General features: G+C 39.2%; 1 pseudogene; it reads right to left on the minus strand.

The window, feature by feature from the left end:
* Positions 1-15594: 15594 nt before the first annotated feature.
* LOC102527591 (metalloendopeptidase OMA1, mitochondrial-like) lies at positions 15595-24586 on the minus strand (annotated as a pseudogene).
* Between the last annotated feature and the right edge of the window lie 1757 nt (positions 24587-26343).

Raw genomic sequence — 26343 nt, forward strand, 5'->3', positions numbered from 1 at the left:
AAAAAGCCTCTTTTCTCATATATAATTTTCATACTGGTGCCATAAAAAATTTCCAAAAACTTAATGGCTTAAATCAATCCAAGTTTTATCTTACAGTTCTAGAAATCAGAAATCTGAAATGAGTTTGCAAAGCTGAAATCAAGGTGTCAGAATCCTGTTTATTCTGGAGGTTCCAGGACAGAATCTGCTTCTTTGCTTTTTCCATCTTCCAGCCTGCATTTCTTGGCTCAGGGCCCTTTATCACTCCAACCTCTGCTTCAACCTTCACTTCTCTGTCTCTCTGACTCTGACTCTCCTGCCTTCCTCTTTTAAAAACCCTTGTGATTGCATTGAGTCCACCCAGATAAACTGAGATAATCTTTCCACTTCAATCACCTTAACTTCATCTCATTTGCAAAGTCTTTCTTGTCATGAAAGATAACACATTCACAGATTTTTCAGGCTCAGAATGTGACCTTCTTTGGGGATCCATTATTCAGACCACCACGTGCATCAATAGCTAAGTAAGAGAAGAAAAAAAAAAAAGAAAAAGAAGTAACTTTCAAGAAAGTAATAACTTTGAAAGCAATAGCTATGAGGATTTCTTCTGTTTTTTTATCCAAAAAAAAAAAAAAAAAGCGAAGTCATCAGAGTACCTTTATAACCAACCTAAATGACCACAATACAAATTCAATATAAGATTTTAAGCTTCTTCCAGAAAGTAAATGGACTTTTGCCAAGTCAGTCATAGTTTCTAATTCCTAGTGTGGTCAAGGACAAACAAAAAGCTACTCTGCTATATGAGGAAGCGATTCAATACACACACAGAGAAGAGCTCATTTTGAAACATACTATCTGCCAAAATAAAATTGCAATTTTAACCTACCAACCTGAAATTACACAGAAATTTCAAAAGCAATTTAGAATCATGAGCTGGAAGGGATTATAGGCAACATAATACTCTAAATGTGCGTGGCAGATGCTTATTTGTGCCAGAGGTCAGTGCTGAATTATATCCTGTATGTCATCAGCTGAGCCAGACAAGGGGATGATGTTATTAAGGGGAGAAGTGGATTGAAAGAGGAAGATCCGATATTAAGATACACATAAAAAAGGGTCTAGCTCAGTGGCAGAGTGCATGCTTAGCATGCATGAGGTCAAGGGTTCAACCCCCAGTACCTTCATTAAATAAAATAATAATAATAAATAAGTAAACCTAATTACTCGCCCTCCCAAAAACAAAGAGAAACGGAGATCAAGATACACACAGAAAAGGGAGAAAATTAAATAAATTATAAGAATCTCTAAAAGAAACCAAAGAGGAAAAGGAAAAAAAACAAAACTACCAATATTTTTCTATGGAGCCAATCCCTGAGTATATGAAAACAGATGAGACACTGGTATTTGTTGAGCATTCTACTATGCATTTGACACTAATCCTGTATAACTTACTTTAATTCTTTTGCAAGTCTTATGGGGTAGACCTATTTATACCTAATTTACAGACGAAGGTCCTAGAGAATAAAGATCTATTGATGGGATGAAGGTCACAAAGCAAATTTGGCAGCAGTTAAAAAAAAATTAATTTGGGTCTTTTCCTTCCAATGCTCTTCTTTAGCATGTTATTTCTGCTATTTTTGGCTGCCTTAAATTTTCTGAGAAAATGTTTCATAAAAAAAATTATGTCTTTTTTTTTACATTAGAAGACACAACCAAGACAGTATTTTTCTTGAGGTGACTGAAGTCAATTATTTTAAAACTGTTGTTAGAAATGAAATTGTGATGGGCAGGTAAGATACTTGATACATATAATATGTTGCAAAAGCTAACTTTGGCCTATATGCTCGAAACAATGACTATTCAAGAATGAAACACATCAGAAATCCCTACCATTGCTGACATTGCTCTAGGAGTTAGAACGCCAGCGATGAGCGCGGCAGGCGGAGATCCCGCCCGCGTGGTGCTTCCTGTTTAAGTGGGCGCAAAGGCATCCGATCACATTAAAATCAAGAATAAGGGGAGATGAGTATTATGATAAGACAAGTCTGAGTTATGGTTGGTGTGCAGAGCAAGGACACCCAACTTAGTTTCTAGAGAATCAGGAGTGGCCTCCCAGAAGAAACGGTATTTGCACTGAGCCTCAGGGGACAGTTAGGAATTAGCTAGGAGCAAAGGTAGAGGTTGGTTAGAAGATGTTACCTAATTAACCTTTTTATTTCAAGCATCCTAGTTCAGTGTCTGAAGCAGTTCGGCTCAGGGAGTACTTGATAAACTGATTTTAAGAAGGAAACTTAAAACAGTATGTACTATTTATGATGGCATTTAAAAAAGTGTATGATTAAAACCTGTATAAATGTTGAAGCTGTGATAAGAGAAATTCAAGCTTTTCCCTGTATCTTTCTATAATAGAACTGGGTAGGGCCTGCTATAAGAAATTCTGGAAAAAAAAATCACATTTTAATGTTTAGTAGCATAAAGGGACTATGAACTTTGAAACATTGTAGACCACAGGCTTTACATGATTTACTTCTTTTTGAATTCCCAGTGCATACCCAGCTCTTTGCGCAGTGTTTAACTAGTATTACTATGGCTCTGTAAGAGTGTTGTTAAGAATTTATTATGAGGATGGAAATGTTCTATACATCCTCGTTATCCAGTATGGTACCCACTGGCCACATGTGGTTATTGAACTTGCAAAAAGTGGGTAGTGTGACTGAAGAGCTGAATTTTAATTTTTACTTAATTTTAAGAAATTTAACAAAAATCTGTAAACACTACAGACCTACAGCATGAGGGTATAATAGAATATACTATTTCCAATGTGAACAAAAATCCTGCAAGCTATATCAGTAAAGAAAGAATGCTGAAGTCATCAAGTCATCAGCGGCTGCCTCCACCCCCCAGTGAAGACAAGCCTGCAGCCCGGCCTCTGCAGCCACTCACAATGGTGCACCCTGAGGGGACTCAGAACAAGAAAGGACAGGACACTGGCCCCAGATAGCTAGGTGCTTGTCAAAGGAGTGAATTCAATGAGCCCAAATGTTTGCTTCCCCTCATACATAGAAAAGCACCAAATTCTTTAACTTGAGATGCCTGGTTTTCTTTAGATAACAAGTAATCTTTTGTTGTTCCAAGTACCTGGTCTTTGTTGTAAAGCTCCTATATATCCTAGCTCCTCCCCTACCTCTTCAGCGCAGTCCCTCAGAGCCATCTGGCTGTCATCCTGACTCGGCCAGAGTCCTCCTGCCAGGTAAAGCATAATTCTCAACTTCTAGGCCGCACAGTTATTTCAGTCGACACCAAGAAGAAGCTTAGGCTGGAATGTAAAAATGTTACATAGTTTTATAAGTTAACACTCTCAATGTTTAGATCAAGGGAACCATGACGTTCTCCCACGATAGATTTCACAGTGTCGGTGTCAAGGGCAGAATATTACCTAGGAGACAAAATGCATGCAGTCCTGTGGCAATTCTGAGGCCTGACCCTTACCCAAGTGCTAGCCATGGATCATCACCTTGGGTTAAGCCCTACCTAGATCCCCCCACTTAGTGTCTATAGATTTTTGACAAGTCTTACAGCCTCTCTGAGTGTGCCCTAACCTGAAAAATGGGGATATCGGTAACCACAAGAAACCCGCATGCGTTATTTGACTAGTTCAGTATCTGCCGTGTGTTAAGCCCTTAAGAGAAAGGAGTCAATTATCTTTCCCAGAAGTATCTAACTCCTTGGGAGGAAGAATAACTTGAACTTTGGGCTTCATTTCATATTGAAGATTAATTTACGAGTATGTTCTGACAAGTCAGTGAAACTCAAAGAGGAGTGACTGTTAAGATGTAGACTGTGAGGAGAGAAAGAGACAACTGCTTAATTGCAGGCTGCCCAGAACAGCCAAGATGGGACAATAGGGCCTTTATCTATTACAAATCATGACTGAAGTTAAGCTGCTGCTAATCCTTGGAACCATTCAGACTTTCCAAGGGGAGGTGGGAGGATAAAGAAAGAAAGAGAAAACCCACACAGCTCTAGGTAAATCTTTGCAACTGTTTACAAGACAAAAAAGGAACTCTCTATAGAAACCAAATATAAACAGCATATGTTATTAAACTCAAAACACATGAAAGAATAAAAGAAAGTCACATATATTTTCTCAGTGTGACAGAGTCTGTGGCAAGTTTTGGGGGAAGTTGAATAAGACCACAAAAAAGGCTTTAGTTTCTTTCAAAGATCATTTCAATAGCCCCCCCTTCCCCCCAAAAGGATTTTGCCTCTTTAATATGGATGCCACTCGGAAGCCCACAGAATACATTAAATTCTTAGAGCAGACATCCATTGTCATGTGGTGGAAAGGAACTGTAGCTGCCCAATGTGAATTTATAATTGGATAATGAACCCCTTGAAACAGATGGGAATTGTTCCCTGAGCTTACTTTTCATTTTAAATGTTTCATTACAGTTTCATTTAAGAGGATAGAGAATGTTATTTATTTTGGAATTAGTTCTTGCAAAAAGTATCTCATCCTGTGTATCGGTTTTCTACTGTTATCACAAACTTCGGGGTTTAAAACAGCACTCATTTATTAACTCATAGTTCTGCAGCGTTATCTGCTTGGCATCTTGAAAGGCTGACATCACGGTGTCAGCTGACTGCATCCTCACCCGAAGTCTGAGGCCCTCTTCCAAGTCATTCTTGTTGTTGGCAGAATTCAGTGTCCTTTCTGGCTCTCTACTAGGAGCCTCTCTCAGCTTTTTAAGGCCACTCACATTTCTTCTCAAGTGGCTTCCTACATCTTCACACCAGCAAACACACACACACACACACACACACACACACACACACACAAAACCACCATGAGTCAAGTCATTCTTGAACTTTGAATCTATCTGACTTTTTCTTCCTACCACTGGCCAGAGAAAACTCTCAGCTTTTAAAGCGGCTCGTGTGATTAGGTTAGGTCCACTCTTACCTTAAGGTCAACTCTGCCATATAGTAATATAGAATAATCACCAGTAAGATATTTTATCATATTTATATGTTCTAGGGATTAAGACATTTCTGGGGGATCATTTCTGGAATTCTGTCTGTCACACTGTGTACACGACTCACAGGAAATCTGTTGCGTGCAAATAATATCAACACCATTAAAATACTGCCCAAAGAGTTTGCTTTTTTATTTAAATAAGCATTACAAAATGTAACCCATTTTCCTTTACTACATCAAGCCCAGAAAACTGAAGACTGGCTTTTAGGTTAGTTCCTCTAATTCTGAATATATTAATTTAATCAACATCTATATAGCTGCACCAGGAGCCAAGGTATGCACTGGTTTCTTTGGATACCAACTTGACAAAGAATGTGACCCAGAAAAAGTTGTATTTTTGTGTAGGAAATGGATACACAAATCACTATGATAGAATGTGGTAAGTGCTGTGCTGAGAGCCTGTATGAAGAGCCATCCCTCAGCAGCTGTTAGCAGTAGCACCCTGGATGCAGTGGGAGGGGGTATAGAAAGCACACATCTCAGAGACCACAGAGGAGATTCACAGATGATTTCTGCACTTACTACCTATTCAAGCTTGGGATATTTGCTTAACAAACATCTAGAGGAAATAACCAAACATACTTCGTGTGTTTGTTGGAAGAGTATAAGTAAAATGATATATATATATATATATGAATGCATGCAAGTAGCTCTCAGCATTTCTATGTCTTTTTCTCTTTCAGAGCAAGAATTGATAACCTCTACCTCAATGGCCGCTGCAGAAGTTCACACGGAAGACAGATCAAACAAACAGCTTTCTTTGCAGGCTCGTGCTTGTCTAGGGGACGGTCTTCCCCAGAAACTGCCCTACCATTTGGCTCAGCCGGCTTCTTCCATTTGTGGTATGTTGACTAAGATCGGATGCTCTGCAAGTTAATGTGAGGATGATGTAGAACAGTAAATACTTATATTGCTTTGCCTTTCAGAAGCTTTCAGATTACTCACAGATAACAACCACCTAGCATGTGATGACAATTCTCTTAAAATAACAAAACACCAATTAACAGCACAGATACTAGAAAGGGACTTAAAAACAGTGGGCCAATTCTTGTATGTCAGGGATTTCTTGAGAACTCTTATTTGCACTATCAGTTTGCTTACCAGATTTTCCTTCACACTCAGACGAAAAGATACATGTCACACAGAATGTCTGAATGACTCCAGATTCTAAGTTAATGGGGCCTGAGTCGGTAAGATATTCATCAGTGTACATGTTCTTGCAAGTATTTTTCCACTTGGATTCTTTGTGAGATTGCAGAATTCATCCCGCAGAAGACAGGCTCCGTGTGAGGCTTGATTCTGAGAATTATGAACTTCCTGTGTTTATAGTAAACACTGGGAATTTGAGAGGACTGGGCTCTTTGTCAATCTCATGATAAGTGACTTTGAAAAGGGCTAACAGATCCAAATGAAAGAAAAGGCCAGGAGAGCTGGATCCTGTATCTCCGTCACCTAAACTTTGTTAATCGGCGAGATTTAACTGTGAAGTTTATTAACCGTTAACCACAGTGGGAAGCACGCAACAACTTACTGGTCCTGGATTTTGAAGGAACCTCAATTAGGAGAAAAAACAAAAAAACAAAAAAACTTAGATTTCAATGTTTTATTTTTTATTCTTAATCACATTAAAAAAACAATGTTTAAAGTAGTATATACATGACGTCTGAGCTTTACTCTAAGTCTTCAAGGCTCCCAGCACTCCAGTCACCTCACTAATCTCTTTTATTCTACTTAATAGATGCTCAATAAGGGTTTAACCAGAGCAGTTGAAGAAGGTATGGATGTGTCCATCATTTAATTATCTGCCCTTTGTCTTTACACAGAAAGGATTCTATAATATTTATCATGTATATATATGCATCTATATGTATGTATATATATGTAATAACATGTAATGTGTAATAATATGTAATAAAATAAAATCTTTAAACGAGATCTAACTCCTTCTTGATTTTTTGAGGATTAGATAATGCTGCCCCATGTTCCCACTAATCGTCTCTGAAGATGATTATATCTCGCAGCTTATTTTGAATTATTTCTTTGTTGAAGTATCTCTTCCTGTAATTTAATAGACTCACCCAAAGTACCATTAACTTTATATTTAGAATTCTATCACTGACACATAGCCCTGGGCCTTGGTTAGTAAATGTGCTTTGAACTGAAATGAAATTATGGTCAGAGTTCTCAGCAGTAAATGGATGTATCTGAGTCAATCAGCCTGTCCACACACACCTATACCTTAATTGGCTTCTATAAAGGCCCAATTCACTGATACATTTCTGGGTCTAAAATAGAAAAAAAATGTTAAGCATGTTAACTTTTACTTTAAAAGCCTCGGAATTATATAGTCTTAGTTGAAGCTGAATTTTAGAGAAAAGTGCCCTAAATTAAAGCAACGCTTGGGCATAACTTCTCTGTTATCTCTCTGTTATCTGAGGTTGAATATAGCATTCGTGGCTTCCTCCTTTTTTCTCAGCCTCACAGATTGTGACCACTTCACTGAGAAGTAGAGCGTTTTCCCATGAACGTCGATACTAGCAAATATAACCAAAAAATGTTAAAAATATAAAATATTTTAGAAAGACAATGCATCCTCTAACATTTGAAATGTACTAGATAACTTATTCATGATCTGAGTGTTTAGCAACACCACAGATTTCCAACACAGATTGTCTATGAATAGCACATGTCCTCATCCATCAAACGTGAAGTGATTGAGTTGTCTGAGAAATCACATTAACTGCTACTGCGTATTTAAATAATTGCCCTTTTTGGGAAAGAAAAAAAAACAATATGTCACTCCTTTATCATAAAACTCTGCAGTCTCAACTCTTCTGTTCTTATGTAACACCTCATAGCTTTGTTTTCTGTACTTCAGGAAAACATTCAGTTATCTATTACTGGCCACAAACAGTTACAACAATCCTTTAGAGCAACCATCATTCATCTCCATTTTAAAACTTAGGCACGAAAGAGCTGTGGTTCCAACATGGCTGTTTTACCTTCCAGCCTCCTCTCTTTCTATACCACCTCTAACACAGCAATAGCTAAGTTACTAAACTACTCATAAATTAACATCCCACATGAAAAAAATGTTCAATATCACTAATTATCAGAAAAATGCAAATCAAAACTACAATGAGGTATCACCTCACACCAGTCAGAATGGCCGTCATTCAAAAATCCAAAAATGACAAATGCTGGAGAGGCTGTGGAGAAAGGGGAACCCTCCTACACTGCTGGTGGGAATGCAGTTTGGTGCAGCCACTATGGAAAACAGTGTGGAGATTCCTCAAAAGACTAGGAATAGACTTACCATATGACCCAGGAATCCCACTCCTGGGCTTGTACCCAGAAGGAACCCACTTCAGGATGACACCTGCACCCCAATGTTCATAGCTGCACTATTTACAATAGCCAAAACATGGAAACAGCCTAAATGTCCATCAACAGGTGAGTGGATAAAGAAGAGGTGGTATATTTATACAATGGAATACTACTCAGCCATAAAAACTGACAACATAATGCCATTTGCAGCAACATGGATGCTCCTGGAGAATGTCATTCTAAGTGAAGTAAGCCAGAAAGAGAAAGAAAAATACCATATGAGATCACTCATATGTGGAATCTAAAAAACAAAAACAAAAACAAACAAACAAACAAAAACAAAGCATAAATACAGGACAGAAATAGACTCACAGACAGAGAATACAGACTTGTGGTTACCAGAGGGGTGGAGGGTGGGAAGGGATAGACTGGGATTTCAAAATTGTAGAATAGATAAACAAGATTACACTGTATAGCACAGGGAAATATACACAGAATGTTATGATAAATCACAGAGAAAAAAATGTGACAATGAGCGTGTATATGTCCATGAATGACTGAAAAATTGTGCTGAACACTGGAATTTGACACAACACTGTAAAATGATTATGAATCAATAAAAAATGTAAAAATAAATAAATAAATAAATTAACATCCCAGATTTATCAACATTTAGAAGCACACACATACACACTGCACACAAATAGTTTCTTGGAAAAAGTGGTTCTTGAGGTATTTTTCAAAGTTTATATGTCCCATTTAGATTGATTAAACATCCATCCCACCAAAGGCTTAGAATTGGATAAGTTATCATACATTGCTATGTGTCCGTGTTCCAATTTGAATTTTTTTAATTTTTTAAGCCTCAATTTTAATTTTTGACCTAAGAAATAACCTTGCGGAGACTAAGAGACACTGATAAACTAGAACTACATCCACAAGAGCAGGAAGATCAGTCTGAAAATTCCTAGTATCCTTTGAAATGAAACAAAATGAGAAGGATGACTTTATCAAAATTCCTGAGTCTCCACAGAGCCTTTTTTGTTGCCACAGGACAGGAGATGAATCTTGGGGTTTCAAAGATGTGCAAGAGAAGGGCTCATTGACTCCAGAAATGGGGGCAGTCATGGTAGAAAAAGAACCTCTTCACTTCTAGGTGGCTGGCATTTTGTCAGTTCCGGTTGGAACTAGCTCCCTAGAAGCTTCAAAGATATGAGCGGGAAGAAGGGGGCCTATTTTTGATGGATGACTGTCCTTCAAGAAAAAATAGTTCCCCCATGTGGTTAGGTGGAATGGTGGTTTGTTCCACAGATTTAGAACTGTGAAAATTTTTATTTTAAAATATTTTTGATTTTTACAAGATTTATGAAAGAAGTCACCCTAGTTTTTAATCAGTCGTGTAAGACTGATTACAAAGCTTGTTGTGATTGAGTATTGTGGGGGTGGGGTTGCAACTGTTTCTCTCTCAGCTCAGCCCGACTTCCCATTGCTTGTTTTTGAAAATGCCCTGCGGACTTGCTAGTCATCAAGTGTTATTGAAACCCCATGTAAAATAACCAGAACATTCGTATTTTGTTTCCCTATGGATTATGCAAGGGTTTGCAAAATAATGCAAAATATATTTGGTTAGCTTATTTTGCACTCTGTTAACCTAACTTTAAAAAAAACCTACAGAACCCAACTTTTGTTTTGTTTTGTTTTGTTTTTTCCACCATAGTTGAATCTAGCACACAACTGGCTTTGTCAGTTTGGCCACTAATAAGGAAACAACATGGAACCAAAAGCCCAAAGAATGGATCTTCTTTAGAAACAAACGAAATGCCCATCTAGCAAGTGGAATGATTACGATCAGAGAAGTGCTTATAAAGCAATATAGAGTAATGAGTGAGGCACGGGCTTGAAGGCAGACGGGCTGGGGCTTCAGAACCACCCTTCCTACCACCAGCCAAACCTCTGACAGATTATTTGTCCTTTCCAAGCTCCACTGTTATTTTTCCCAGGTATAAAACAGGAATAATGGCAATTTTCATTCATTTATATTCTACACGTGTTGAGAGCCTGTTATGAGCTACACACTCTCCTGTGCCAAGGAAATAGCAATGAAGAGAATGGATGAGAGTCTGTGCCCCTGTGGAAGGCACCTTTCAGTGGAGGTAAAAAAGAAAAAAAAAAAAGCTAAACATAATTAAATAAATGCATGGTAACTGAAAGATGAAAACCTGTGACTGTAAAATGGGGAGTACTAGGGAGAGTTATTTCAAGGAGTGTGGTCAAAAACAGCCTTACTATTAGAGTAACATTGGAGCAACTGCTTTAAAGATGAGGGAGTGAATAGGTCATACTTGGGTGAAGACATTTCAGACAAAGAGAATGTGGGTCTGCCTTTTGGCCACCATACTGTTGTTCTCCAAAATAAGAACACTTTGCTCTCATTCGCAGTGTCCTGTTATGATCAACTTGGGTGTAGGCATCCATGAGCCTAGATTCAAGGTTATCCTTCCAATAACGGGTGGAATCAGTGATCTCTCCATGCGGGAGATGTTGGAGTTAAAAGAAAAATGTACGGCCTATGACAAATATCCATCGTATGTATCATAGCAGAGAAACAATCCAGAAATACTGCTTCGGAAATGGAGAAATGGAATTTTAAATTCTTAGATTGGCAATTCTCCTATCCTATAAATCAATCGTGAGAACAGGAGAAGGAAGGAAAAAAATCCTTTCTATCTTAATTCGTGTTCCACCAAGACAAGACCCTAAGGCAAGGATAATAGTGCACACAATTTACTTGGCAGGTGATGCCAGGAAACACATTTAAGGAATATGGGAGAAAATAGGGAAGGGGAAGAAATTACAAAAAAGTGAACGATGTAGATATTTATCCTTGTGGGCAACTGGGATTCAATCCTGTTAGGGCACTCTGGAGGAGTGTATAGGATACACTTCAGAGTATTCTAAGGGCTGAGTAAGTTGGCACATTAACTGATCAACCACTCTCATCATTGGATAAAAGTTCTGGAGCTCTTGGCTTGTTTTGTGCATGAGTCAAGTATTTTGTAGCAGTGAAAAAAGTCCTTGGGCAGAGAACAGGGGTTTGTAGTAAGCAGATACCTGTGTGTAGAAGAAAATTTGAGATGATGTGAGTGGGGCGTCAACAGCTTCTGCCCAATCTTCATTCTGTCTTAATGTTCCTCTCCCACTCCCCATGTCAGCCCTGTACATCACTTAGGGACTTACAAATGCATCCATCAGGGCTCAGTGATGCACTGTAAACAGAGATGCACTGATGCGTCCCTCAGATCCCAGAACACATTGCTCTCCCTCAGGAGAAGAAATGGAGAGAAAAATAGTCCTACAAACTCTAAACCCCCCAACCCACAAATTGTTTTGATTTGAAACCCTCCTACCAGATCCACCCAATAATCTGTTGAGAGTTGAAGTACTAAAACACCTGATGAGTTAGAAACAAGTAGATTAATGACCCCGGAAATTGAGAACTTCCTTTCAATACAGTTTTTGATAGCCCCCTTTGAAACAAACTCTGGTCAAAATACAGGCAGCCCAGGTGTATGGCCCAGTCAAAAAGTAAGGTATTTTAGACTATTTTTAGATTAAGAAAAAGGAAATGAGAATTTGCATTAACTTTCAAGTTCTTTTTTGTTTCCCCTTTCTAGTACTTTAAGTAGCCCACTTAGGGCTTGGAAGATCAGGGGTCCTTGCTTCCCTACTCCTTGAATTGGTATTGAATGTCCTTCTGCTAAAAAGTTCAGGGAAGTTTCTGGCTCATGATTACTTCAAGTTATTGTCTTCTCAAATGCATCCCAAGTTGACAATTTATTTCTAAAGCATACAGAAATGTAGAGATCTGAGTTCAATTCATAAGTCGACTACAAACCACTTCATCTTTCTGGGAGTCCAGTTATTTATCTATAAATGGGAATAAAGGTTAACACTCTCATAAGATAGTTGAAAACACAAGATGAAGTGTTTTATATGTGTGTGAAAACATACGTGTGTGTGATTTTATGAGTTCTACCTTTAATGCTAGAGCTGGCTTTGTTTACCTAACATAAGTAATTTAGCCTCACAGCTACTCAGTCTGTAAAATGGATTGGATTAGATCAGTGGTTCTCAACTGGGCCAAATGGACATATGTCATTGTCTGAAGACCGTTTTGTTTGGAGGGGGTGTGCTACTGTCATGGAGTGGATTAGAGGTCAGAGATGTTACTAAACATCCGACAATGCATAGGACATCCTCACAACAAAGAATTATCTGAGTCAAATATCAATAGTGCCAAGACTGAGAAATCCTGGATTAGATGACTATTGAAAATGTATATAAACACAAAGACTTTTTTCCCCTGAGATATTGCTTTAATAAATCACAAGTATTTGTTGAGTACCAATGGCTCCTCATTGCAGTTGAAGAAAGGCTAAAATCTTGGCCATGACCTATAAAGTTTTATGTGATCTGGCTCTGACTTGCTTTCTGTGGCCCCAGCTCAAGCTGCTCTCACCTGTGCTCATGCTGGCCTCAATGCTGTACCTTCAGCGTGGCAAACTCTTCTGGGATTTGGATGTTCTTTATACTGGAAATCTTCTCAGCTTTCTGCTTGTTTAATTTTTTCATTTTATTCACATCTCTGCTCAGACCTCACCTTATCTGAGACATATTTTCTAACCATCTGATTTGAAATGCCACCATGCTTCACGTTTATCCCTTTGTTTTGATCACCTTATTTTTGTCCACAGATTCACTCCTAGTGCCTAGTATGGAGAGAGTGCTCAAGAAACATGTCAAATGAATAACTTGGGGTCCTATGCCAGACAGGTTTTTTGTCTATAATATTTTCATTCTTTTCTACTTTTAAATGCTGGTTTTAATTTTGTAATTATAACATGGAAAATGTCAGACACTTTTAATACAAATAAAGTTTAAAGGGAAAAAGGATCTTACAAGGATTATAAAAATTATAGATTTTCTTCTTTTGGAGAAAAAAATAGCAATTCTTTTCACAAAATTACACCTACAAGGATAAAGTTGGTTTCCTTAGGGAGATAGAAATTTACAGGAAAAGGCTCAAGATTGTATTTATTTGGGGGACTAATGATTGATACAATAATACTTTTCTGTGAGCTTATTTTGTTTTATTTTGCTTTGGTTTGTCTCAAAGTGCGAGTGTTTCTCTCTCTCTCGCGCTCTCTCTGCCTCTTTGTCTCTAACACAGTATGCAGGGCGCCCCGACTCCTGTGAGAGCAGGGCGAGATATTAGTTCTACTCGTGTTCCAGTTCTTGTCTCTAAGGCAAAGGTTCGACAACATTCATTAGTTTAACAATCTTCTGCATCAGGATGATTCATTTGATATTTTCTTTTATTTGCTTGTTTATTTACATGAGCACAATGAGTTGTTGATTAATACATAAAGAACTTCTTAGTGTGTGGTTAATAAAATAGTCCTAAGTTAGACTCAGACTCAAAAAAAAAAAGACTCTTTATCTGGAAAGTTTGTATATTCTCCGGGGTTATAATTTGTGTGCCAGAAGCATCTAATTGTCTCTATCAGCTTACTGATGGGTATCAAGAACCAATAATTATTTTATAGTGGTGGCTACTTGTCATTATGCATTTGTCAAAGCCCACAGAACGTACAACATCAAGAGTGAACCCTAATGTAAACTATGGACTTTGGGGTGATAAAAATATGCCCATGTTGGTTCCTTGATGTTTCATCAATTGTACCAAATATGCCACACTGATGAGGGATGTTAAGGGTAGGGAAATATATATGTGTGGTTGGGGAGGGCTATGTGGGAACTCTGTATATTCTGTTCAATTCTGCTGTAAACCTGAAACTGCTCTAAAAACATCAAGTCTAGTAATCTTAAATCATACTGTTCAGCAGTCACCCTCCTTAGTATTTATTCAAATGAGTTGAAAAGTTGTGTCCACAAAAAAACCTGCACACAAATGTTTACAGCAGCTTCATTCATAATCACCAAAATGTGGATGTAGTTGAGATGTCCTTCAGCAGATGAATGGATAAATAAAGTGTGGTACATCCATCCAATAAAATATGATTCAGCACTCAAAAGAAATGAACTGTCAAGCCATATAAAGACATAGAGGAAACTTGGATGCATAGTACTAAGTGAAAAGGCCACACATACTGTAGGATTCCAACTATATGACATTCCGGAAAAAGCAAAAGGATGGAAACAGTAAAAACAAAACAAAACAAAACAAAAAACAGTGGTTGCTAGGGGTTAAGTGGATGGAAAGGGATGAATAGACAGACCACGGAAGATTTAGGGCAGTGTAACTATTGTATATATGATACTACAATGGTAGACACATGTCCTTATGCATTGATTGAAACACATAGAACATAAACACCAAGAGTGTATCTGAATATAAACTGTGGATTTGGGTGTTAATAACGTGTAGGCTCACTGATTATAACAAATGTACTTCCAGTGTGAGCTGCTGAAGATGGGGGAGGCAGTGGGTGTTTGGGGCAGGGGTTATATAGGATCTCTGTACCTTCCATTCAGTTTTGCTATGAACTTAAAACTGCTCTAAAAAACAAATTCTGTTAAAAACTAAACCTAAAACATAAATAAAAGGTGGAGGAATGATGTTTCCATCTCTGGGCAGGCACAGCATTTGGGAAAGACTAGCTCCCCGTCTATTGAAAAGTAATGCAGAAGGAATTTGGCAAACAAAAGACCTAAGGAAAAGCAGGTTCTGGTTAGATCTCCAATTAAGTGATAAATATGGTCTCTTGGAGGAGTTAATGTTTTCACTGAGGTGGTCTGCTAATTGATTAAAAGACCTAATTTTGAATGTTTTCTTAAATATAAAGCCAATACCCCAAGGTATCTTCAGCTTCCCCTCCATTCTCGCGCCAGGTACATGGCAGACTCCAAACGGAAGCTAAACACACTAAGCTGATTGATTTTTCACAGCCACTGAGTTAACAGGCGTCTGCAAGAATGGATTGATTCCTAAATCATTTCTCCCCACAGGCTTAGAGCAATCACTTGCACACAGTAGAGATGCAATTAGTGATTTTTAAAACGTGTAATATGAATTTATTCTGTGACATTTCCTCACTGAAGATTTCTAAAAATAGAATGAAATAATCAATGTTTCATAAAAAGTAAATAACATGGTAGAAGAATTCAGATAATACCTGTAATATATATAATTTGACCCTGAATATCCATTTTTGTTTTCATTTCAAACATCATTTTTTAAAGTTAACACAGAAATGATATAATGCTGCATTTTTCTGCATCCTGCGTCTCAAACATTTTAAATCAGCTTCCAGTCTTTTCTCAATTATATACGTTAATGGTATTTACTCCTGTTTTTAAATGGAAAGAGTATCCATTTTCTATTTCTTAACAGTGATATTTCGATTTTCTGATTCTTCAAGAAAATGCTTCATGCTGAATATGAACAGTAATTGAGGGTCTGGTCCAGAAAGTGTTGGGGCATTACAGGTCTCCCTAATTTCGAGAGCCAGAGGTGCGCACCCAGTCAAGTGCTCAGCTCAATTTCCATGAAGGGTACATACAAAACCATTCTGGCAACTTGCGATGACCATGGAGGCTATCTGCAAATTCCATCTGCTGCCAAAACACTAAACTGGCTTTGACATCCGCACAAGCCTTTGCAGCAAGTTGTCATCCAATTTTGTCAGCTTCAGCCTCCAATGTTCTGTATGGTCAATCAAAATATAGTCCTGCAATGTAGACTTTCTGAAAGTGCCAAACTATCTCAAGGACAAATGGCCCAAATCGTTGAAAATGATTTAGGTATGAAAAATCAAACCTAAGAAATCCAATAAATCAACCACGCTAGACTTTCCTGCAGCATGCCCAAGTACGGCATGTGGCTAGTTCACGGCCCAGAAGGAAGAGAAGCTGATGAATATTAGTTACACTACATAGAAGCCCAGTGATGATAAACATTTGCCCATTTGGAATCCTATGTTTGCTTTGGCAGCACAGATACTAAAATTGGAACCACAAGGGCAATTATATTTGGGGATCAACCACATGAATAATCCAGCAGATCTCAGAGATCCCCGGAATAGCCTTCTTTCATTCAATGAGATGATGAACCCCATCTTTAACAGCGTGCTCCTGGGTGTCTTTCTCAGTTAGCACATCATTTTAAAATTCTTCCCTCCAAGCTTTATGTTCCAGTTCTGAAAAAAGCCTGAGATGTTCTTTACCCAATAATAGTAACTTGCTCTTTCCTGTGATTGGCCTTACTTCCAGCGGAGTAAAATTAAACAACTACAAATAGCAATCCAAGTAACAACTTCCATATTTTTCTTCCTTGCGCTTTCTTTAAATAGTTTCTTCTTCTTAGGAGGAAGTGTTTGCCACCATTTCCTTACGCCCCTGAATACTTAACAGTGATTGCAAGCAGTTTCTGTCCTGGTTTAAGCATTACCAAGAGGAGAGGAAATCTCAAGGTGAAGCTGTGAAATGTGGAAACTCTTGATGTCTCTTTGGGGACAACTGTTTAGAGGACACAATACTGAAAACGCAGGAATGACTACAGCTTCTTTTATTAGCAGCTGCCTTGAAAAAGATTCATTCCATGCGGTAATTTTGGGCTTATCATTCCAAATTTCCTTACTTTCGATACTCAAGAGGCATCCTGTTCTTTTATTACTGGAAGTCCTATAGAAATGAATCTTTCCAAGCAGAAAAGCCAACCTCTCACACTGATTTACTCCCAGGCCTTGAAACTTATTTCCTATTTGATTAATTTGTACTAAATGACAGTTTGGTGAGGTTATAGCTAGTGTGTTACATTTTTTCCAGTTGTTGCAGTGAATTAAATCAGAAGAAAACACAATTTCTAGGAGCAGGCTGCAGTCCACGGATGAAACCTATCTTTCTTTTGCTTAATTTATTCCAACAGTGGCTATTGTGATGTGTCCCCCCAAACAGTGATTGTGTTTGTTTAACTCCTTTTCTGAGTGAGTTGGTAACTTTGTAACTGCTTATGTCCTTTTCTCCCCTACTACAAACTCAGTGAAAAAAAGGGTCATGTCTTAATTACCATTGTAACACCAACACCACGCAGAATACCTGCAAATAACAGATGCTCAGGAAATATGCTGAAGGAAAGAATGTATGAACAAGCAAGGCTGTTTCTTGAATGCCCATTATGGCACTATGATGTAGTCATTAGCCTTGAACTAAAAATCAAACACTTGGGTTCAAGGCACGATGCCATCCATTTTCATCATGTATGCTTTCATCAATCTTAAGAGCTCTAAGCCTCAATTTCCTTATTTGAAAAATGAGCAGAAATCTAATCAGCTAATTTTACTAAGACTTGCGAGGCTCTATCAAGATAATGCAGATGAAAACACTGTGAGTTTTAAGCTACTATAAACACATGAACAGACATGGCATGTCACCCTGACATCCATCAGGGAAATCATTTACAAATGAGTGGGAAGGGTAAGGAAGTGGAGAATACTTAACTTGCCAGAATTCTCGAGGCAGTATGGTATAGAGTTGGATGATATATTTGATAAGCTATGTGAGGAAATAAGTGAGATTCCCTTACCACTCCCATTCCAAGATCACTTTTAAATCATGCTCAATAACGCTTTTTTCCAAGGAGGTCTCCACTTAATTGCAGCTCTTTTGAAGAAAGAGTGCAGTGTAAAAGTATGGAGCCAAAGGTACGTCGCTTGAGGCACAGTGGATGAGTTTTTTTCAAAAACTTCCCCTGAAATTAATCAAAGAGACAAAATTTTATTTCTTTAAAGTAACATTTGGAGCTGATGCCTGCCTACCAAAGATACCAAGTTAAAAGCCTGCCTGAGATGTACGCATATTGTAATGGTCCAGCTTCATGTATAATCATGTCAGAATCATATCGGACTATATTAGACCTAAAGAAAAATCTGGTCATTGTGTCATAAAGTCAGACTATAGTAGTATAGGTGAGACCAAAGTCGATCTTATTAGCCAAAAAGTTAATATCACACCGAAATGTGGGGACAAACCTGAAGCCAAATGCAGTACTCTACCTCATGCTGAACCAAACGTTTTACAAGTGATTACATTTTAAGTATTGATTCAAAAGCACTGAACAGATCAGTTATTCGTACCACATTTTCCCATTCCCTTTCTCCAAAAGGATGGCCTGCATTTAAACTAGGCAGATGAAAACTGTTAACAGCTTGCTAATGGATGTTAGAATCTTAGCTCACTTTATTCATGTCCCTTCATTTATTCTATTCATCAAATATGTATTAGATACCTAAATGGTCCCAGCAGCTGGAGCTGCACAGGGAATTACAGTAAATACAAACAAACATTGTGTGTGTGTGTGATCTGAAATGTTTACTAGTCGTGGTATGAGAGAAGAAACACACCATTAAAATAAAACACTTGGCTCTTGGGCTAATTTCCAAGATACATTCGCAAAAATGTCTGTTTTTTCTGTGTTCCCTCTTCGCAACTGCGTTGAATCGGGACTATGAAGCCACCAGAGATTTGACTGCACTATTTCATTTCTCTTATGCAAATTAAATGGAATGCCAGCATTCAAATAATGCCTACGCTCATCTTGATACTTTTCTAAGATTACCTGAAAACTTTAAAACAGTTTGAAACAAACACTCCTATACATTAATTTATTCAGTCACCAAAGATTTACAGTATCCATCATGTACCCAGAATGGTGAATAAGTACTGAGGAGTAAAGATACAAAGAAGACTGCTCCAGAATGACTCATTATTTGCAAATAAGCAGCAATTGAACAGATTACAAGTCAATGTGATAGGACAAAGGTATCATTTAATTCACGATACAGAGGGTGCTCAGAGATACATGGAGAAGAGTGAGGTTAATTGGACCTCAGTATTCAGACGAGGTTTCCTGGAGAATGTTAAGTTAAAGTTACATTTGGAAAGAAGACTAGGGGTTGAAAGTAGGGATGGGTGCGTCAAAATGAAGGCTTAGCATTCACCAAGGGACAGAATCCTGCCACAAAATGTGTTCCCTGGAAAATAGAACCAATTTATGACTGCTGGAGCAAAAACTGCAAAGGAGTAGTTACGATAAAGTTGTTTTTGGATATTACTAACTTGCATACAAGTTCATCTCCCTCTGATCCATTAGTTGAAATTTGCATGGAGTTGTCCACATCCTCTGTCTCTCTTTCAGACTGTGTTACCTTTGTGATGTTGTAGTTACAATACTGTTAAAAACAACAATGTCCTTGTGAAACATCTAGCCAACGTAATTTAGAATAGACTATATAAATATAAAGACAAAATTGGGAGGACACTTTGAAATACCTTTCTATAGCCATAAAAAGTTTTGTCCAAGATCCTTGGCCCGTCTTACAATTTTCCTCCCTAGCATCTTACTTTCTAATAAGTTTTCACTTTTCCCCTTCTCCTTCCCCTCCCCCGTCCCTTCCCCCTTTCTTCTTCCTCTTTCTCTTTGTCCTCTTCCTTCTTCTTTTCATTTTTACAGGTGACCCTCTGTGTCTGTAACTAACCTTTCATCTGCCAAGTAGTTTTAAACTTAAGTTTCCAGAATTCTTCAGAACTTCCTGCGGAGACCCCTTGGGGATGGCTGATCCAGTGGCATTCCAGGCTCCCTTTCTTCCCCTGATCTCAGGCAGCTTCACAAAGATCTACCATTTAAATTGGGGCATAAGTGAGATTTCATTTGAAAAGAGAGCTCCTATGCATCTTTACATTTTAAAATCACCCTCTTTCTTATCTAATTCTCATCTTTTGAGGATAAACTGAGACAAACGAAGGAGACGTGATAGTATCAGTACTATATAGCTACCCAGACAGAATTACAATGAAACATGGGTCTTTTACTCTCAGATGCTCATCCCGTTGGCTTATTCCAGGCAAGAGTTCTCCTCCGTCACATCGCCCTCTGCAGGGGAAGAAATCTCTGTCCAGGAAGTGTAATAACATGTGCTGTGTCCCGTCAAGTGTAGACTTAATTGCCACCTAATCTCCTTTTAGCTCTAATCAGAACTGCTCTGCCCCAAATTTTCAATATGTAATTCAATTTAGAAGACATGAACTATAAATTTACTAAACTGACTATGCTCAGTCTTGGAAATAACAAGGTTGAAAAATAATATAGTCCTTGAAATGGAGTTTCTTATCAACTTCCTTGGGGATTGGGGACTCAGACATGCATACATCTGACTCCTTGAGTGAAACCAGATCTATATTAGAGACATTTCATTATGAGTTAAATTATGTCCCTCAAAAGAAATGCTGAAGTCCTAACCCCTAGTATCTCAGTAAGTGACCTTATTTTAAAATGAGGTAGTTGTGGATATGACTTGTAAATTAACATGAGGTGCTACTGGAATAGGGTGGGGCCCTAATCTAGCATGATTGGTGTCCTTCTAAGAAGATGACCATGTGAAGACACAGAGACACAGGGAGGATACCACGTGAAGATGGAGGCAGAAACAGGAGAGATGCATCTGCAGTCTGAAGGATACCAAAGATTGCCAGCCATTGTTAGAGGCTAGGAGAAAACCGTGGGCTGAATTCTCCCTCAAAGTCCTCAGAAGAAACCAAGCCTGAGTATGACTCCTTAATTTCAGACTTCTAGCCTCCAGAACTCTGAAACAATAAGCTATTGTTTCAAGCCACTCAGTTTGTGGTACTTTGCTATGACAACCACAGGAAACCAATACGTGTGCATAAAGTCTACAGATGAAGAAGATACTGTCGACCTTGATGTGTACCTGGTGCACTGCTCGGAGTAGGTGACACTTGAGTTGGGCACCCAGCGGTAGGTTGGAGTCAGCCAGAGGGAAAAGGCAGGGCGTGCATTCACAGCACAGAAGAAACCAGGAGCAAAGGACAGGATTTGGAAAGGTCTTTTGGGGTTTGAGTAATGCGAAGCAGCCTATGTAGCTCCAGCGTAGAACACGGGGTGCTTGGGCAAGGACTGATGCAACGCCCTTTTGCAACAAGAGAGGTTACTTTAAATCAAGAAAAACTTCAGGTTTTGGAATCACTGTGTGTTTTTGCCTGTGTGTGTGTATGTGTGTGTGTGTGTGTGCGTGTGTTTAAATATGTATTTATCCCCCAGATGGTTTTTCTTTCTTTCTTTTAATTTCTTTTTAATTGTGGCAGCTATTCTCCAAACATGTTTTTGTTTATCTCAAACTAAGTATACAGTTTCAACATATGGAGCATATTTTGTTTTACTTCAGTTTATCTTAAGAAATCAGCTTTCCTAACTCTTGTTGGCAGTGGCCCCAAATGATTTCTTCCTTTTTCTTTCCCTCTTTACTTTCTCCTCTTTCTTCTTTTCTTTTAGTTGTGGTTTATCTCTACCTCCCTCCCTCTCACGTCCTCTCCCTTTCACTCTCCCTCCCTCTCTTCTTTCCTTCTTTTTTGCATTCCTCCCTCCCTCCTTCCTTTCCTTCCTTCCTTCCTTCCTTCCTCCCTTCTCTTCTCTTTCCTTCTAGGAGATCACAGAAGATTTCCCATGTTGATGTCCCAGCTCATTTAGTAGCAAGAAGCAACAGTCCCTTGGTTTGTGGACAGTCAGCCTAGAAATTACACAAACTTGAAATAATGTTAATAAACAAGTCAAGGATATTATTTGCTCTTTCATTTATAGTATTATGAACATGGCATTCAGATCTGTTCACAATCTGAGCCCAAACTATTTTACCAGCCTTGTTTTGCAGGACACATTTTCAAACCTCAGTGTATTTGGCTTCCCCGCTCCCCCTTTCCTTGGGAAGCTGATTTTCACCCTCTCCACCTACCCCACTCCACTTACCTTTCAATATCCAGCTCAAATAGCCCTCCCTTTTAATCCATTTTATGATGCTCATTGGCAGGACTAATCATTTTCTCCCCTGGATTCTCCTAGAGCCTTGTACATTCTTCTATCCTTGCCTTATTGTGATGGATATTTATTTTCATACATCTCTGAAGTCAAAAATGGTTTCTCATTGTTCCCGTATCTGCAGTGTCCAACAGAGTGACTGACACAAAAAAGCACTCTGTAAATTCTCACTGAAGACATTCTTGATTGAAAAGAAATTGCGGTCTTCCTACAACGAGCAAAAAGCTGGTCTTTAATACCCGTGCAACTCTTCCTGAAAATTATTTGCAACCTTGCCAACTTGAAGGGCACTAGTGATGTCAGCAACTGGGCACCTGAGGCAGAAAACCACTTAGAACGCCAAGTAGAAGACTGACAGGGAACTCAACCTTTCTTGGTATGTATATATTCATGCGGCCGAAACGGGGCATCTTGTGGGCTTCAAATTCAGTGTAGGAGCACGATGATGTATTCACGAACAGTTCTGCAGCGACAGGAGACAGAAAGGGTCGCCACTCTCAGCTACTCTGGGATCGGCTGCACTGTGCCGAGACGATTCCTGAGAGTCAGTGTGCTCCAAGTGACTGGTGAGGGAGGCCTGCCGGAGAGGTCACAGGAGGGTCACAGAAGGAGCAGTGGCAGGTGTGGCGCGTGTGTTTAACACGTCTCTGTTCTTCTAAAACAGAGCTTATGTCTTTCTTCTTAAAACCCCTGACATATTACTTGACACATGGAACATGATCCACAAAGGACTTTGAATGAATGAATGAAGATTGTCTAACCTAATAAACAGCAGGAATGCACAGTCACCAGCTGCATGGTTACAGCTCTGTAATTCCTGCATCTCTCCATTCGGTTTAGCATTTTCAATGACTTTTTGATATAAGAAGCTCTAAAAATTATACTGCATGACCCTTACTGCAGCAACTTAATTTCAGCATCATTGACTTTGATAATGGCCTTTTTTGTCCTTCACTTGCTCAGTGGAAAGCTGTGCGCTGCGTGGGGCTAACAGCCCGCAGACTGAGTAAGCATAGCTTCTGACCGTGTTGCTTACAAGGACTGTGGTCTCCTCTCCCTAACACCTTTTTCTAACAAAGGACTTGGAAGTCACAGTAATATAAGATGTTAAGAAGAAAAGTGTGGAGAGGATAAAAGAGATGAGGTGGGCTCCGGTCCCTGGTAGGGAGGTAGAATGGAAGGTACCATGGGTGGTGGAGGGTCTGAAAGAGGGGGAAGAGCAGGGGTGTAGTGGTGGAGGGCAGGGACCCACAGGCACCAGGGATCAGCCTCACCCCACCGCCCCCAGGCATGTCACTCTTCCCCTCCCTGGTGTCCTCACCTTCATTTCTTTGATGGGCAAATTGAATAGGTTTTGTCCTGAAGAGACCTCTACATCTGTGTGGCACTTTTCACTGAAGAGCCACAGCGCTGGACCCTGGGTTAGGGTGTGGTTTTGCCACATCAGGAGGATGGGATTTTGTTACATGGAGAAACCCTACCCTTCCTGTACCTGGGTTTTCCCATCCTCCTTAGAAAGGTTACGGTATGTGAAGGGACTGAGATTACAAACGAGGAGGAACTTTTACGGAGTGTCAAGCGCTACAGAAACATGTCTTGATTGTTATCTTTACATTGTCCTTGAGGTAGGATAGGATTTCTCAAAGGAGGAAAGAAACTCAGTCTCTGACAGGTCAAGGAGCAGAGATTAAAGGAGCACACGGTGATCAGCGGCAGTGTTCTAGATCCTGGCCTTGTGGCTTTCACCTCAGTCTGTTTTTGTTTCTGCTTCCCTCATCCTCATCCGCAGAAACCAGGCTGTCAGTACAGTACGTGGACTTTAGTTAGGAGGTCTTTTTTCATTCCAGAAGGGTAACCTTACTTGTTATATTTATGATCATCTAAGTAGCCTGTTTTATTTTAATTTAAACCTAAAATTAATCAATCTAAATAAGGAATTTATTTTTATAGTTAGAAGGGAATCTTCTGGTAAGCATCTCACAGACCTGGATCCTGAGGCTCTGCATGGTTGATAAATTGCTTACCTGGTGACAAATGAACTACAGTGGCAGAGCCAGTGTAATAGCCCCCTGCTGATGCATGTCACCCGGCCCTGTCTGCCTTTCCTTGACTGACGGTCAGGTTAAATCCAGAGAGAACAATCGTCATCAGCAACATCGAACACTTCAAGCAGTATCTGTCAGCAGGCTTCTAAACCACTTGCGCAGTCAGGCCAGGAGTCTTAAGAGCTTTTATATAGATACTTGGAACTTGTATTCCGCAAGTAATTGTTCTTAAGTGTTCTGAGTGAAAGAAAATAGTTTTGATCAGGAAGGAGATGGGTCCTTACCCGCCATCTCTTGCATTGAAAAGAGGGTGTGGTGCAGCCCTTCCTAGAAAGCAAAGCTGGGAGGAAGGTGGGCAAGACTCCCATGTGGGGATTTGTTCTTTTCCCGCAGGACCACTTAGCTACCAACCCGTCAGTCACCAGCTTACATCTCTCCCTCCTCCTCTTCCTTCACTCTCCAATGGGGAAAATTCTCCTCTGCTCTCTGGCTTGTGAAACAGCCCGGGTTTCTCTGGCTCTCCCCTCTTCGGCTAAGAAACACACATTTATGATTAATCAAACTACAAATACGTAATTGTCAGTCTGAGGATGGCTTCTTTAGAAAGAGCCAGGGACTGCGTATTGAATGCTTTGAAGCACATTTTCACCCCAGGAGTTAAGCTAACTTCTGTTGAGAATTGTCTCCAGCTAAGTCATGTTGAAACAGAAGCGCCTCTGTAAACCCCAGTTTCACACCATGAAAGATTCCACTCTACGCTAAGAATCTAAGAATAGTTTGGGGGGAAAACGTGACAGTCTTTTAAAATGAGAAACCAGCAAAACCTCCACAAACCTTCTCATTAACATAGTGATTTCTAATTTACAAAGCACTTTCCGCTGGCTGGCCTTGCCTCTCTTTCACTTTAAACCACAGAACAACCGCACTGATTACTCAGAGTTTGTTGTGGAAATCGCCCCGACACCCCATCCAGCACCATTGACAAAAGTAAGATCCTTGAGAAAGCCATGCTCCTCTCACCGCGAGCATCTGCTCCCACTGGTTTCTCTGTCCAGGACTTCCCAAGGGAACCTCACCCACCCTCTCCCCCTCTGTTTAGTTAACTTCCTGTTATCCTCCAGGCGTGAGCTCAAAAGATATTTTTCAGGGACATCTTCCCTGACCATCCCTACTCTAAACATGCCTTACGTACATAGGCATGAAATACAGAATCGTGTTTCTATCATCCAGAGTATTTGTAATCAGTTTCTAGTTATTCATTTCTCATTGTAATTTTTAAAAATATTTGGTCACCCTATTAGGCTGCACGTCATTTCTGTGCTTAGCTTACTGTTGTATCTACGGCACATGTCTAACATATAACAGCTCAATAAATACATGAGAATGAAATGAATGATCACGACCCAGCTGAGAAATTTGAAGCTCAACGCAACACGCCAAAGGTCATGTTACTAATAAGAGTTTTTGAAGCCAGAGAGACTTGAGATTTCCAATTTCAAAATTTTAGCATTGACCTTTACTCATTTGGGTGATTTTCTTTGAGTCTCTGGTCCTATTTTTCTGGTATCTGTTAAATTCATACAATAGACACTAAGAGGATAGTTGTGAGTTCTATGAGAAATAAAGTACATGTAGTGTTTGTGTGATATAATGCTTGTTGACTTGTCAATTATCCCGATTAACAAGGATTGTTTGAAAGATAGGCCCAACACGGAGATGTTTTGGAAAAAATGAAAGATCTCTCATGGTAAAATCAGAGAGTGAACTCACAGGGTTTTTACGGGCAGATTTGCTTGAAGGATAGAGCTAAGGAAACAGCCAAGAGAGTAGCTTGAAAAGTTGTCTCAAAAGAGGGCTTCCATTATTTAAAAAGAGAGAGAGAGAGAAGAGAAAAAGAATGAAAGAAAAGAAGAAAAGAAAAGAAATAAATTCAAGTAAGCATTAACTATCAAGAGAGGTTCAACTCAAGTTTCTTAATTTAATCTTGTATTTGATCCACCAGGCCACCTGGGGTGCCCTATAATGTTATCACATCCAGTGTGTAATTT

The sequence above is a fragment of the Vicugna pacos genome, chromosome 25 (assembly GCF_048564905.1).
Source record: "Vicugna pacos chromosome 25, VicPac4, whole genome shotgun sequence".
Lineage (NCBI taxonomy): Eukaryota > Metazoa > Chordata > Mammalia > Artiodactyla > Camelidae > Vicugna > Vicugna pacos.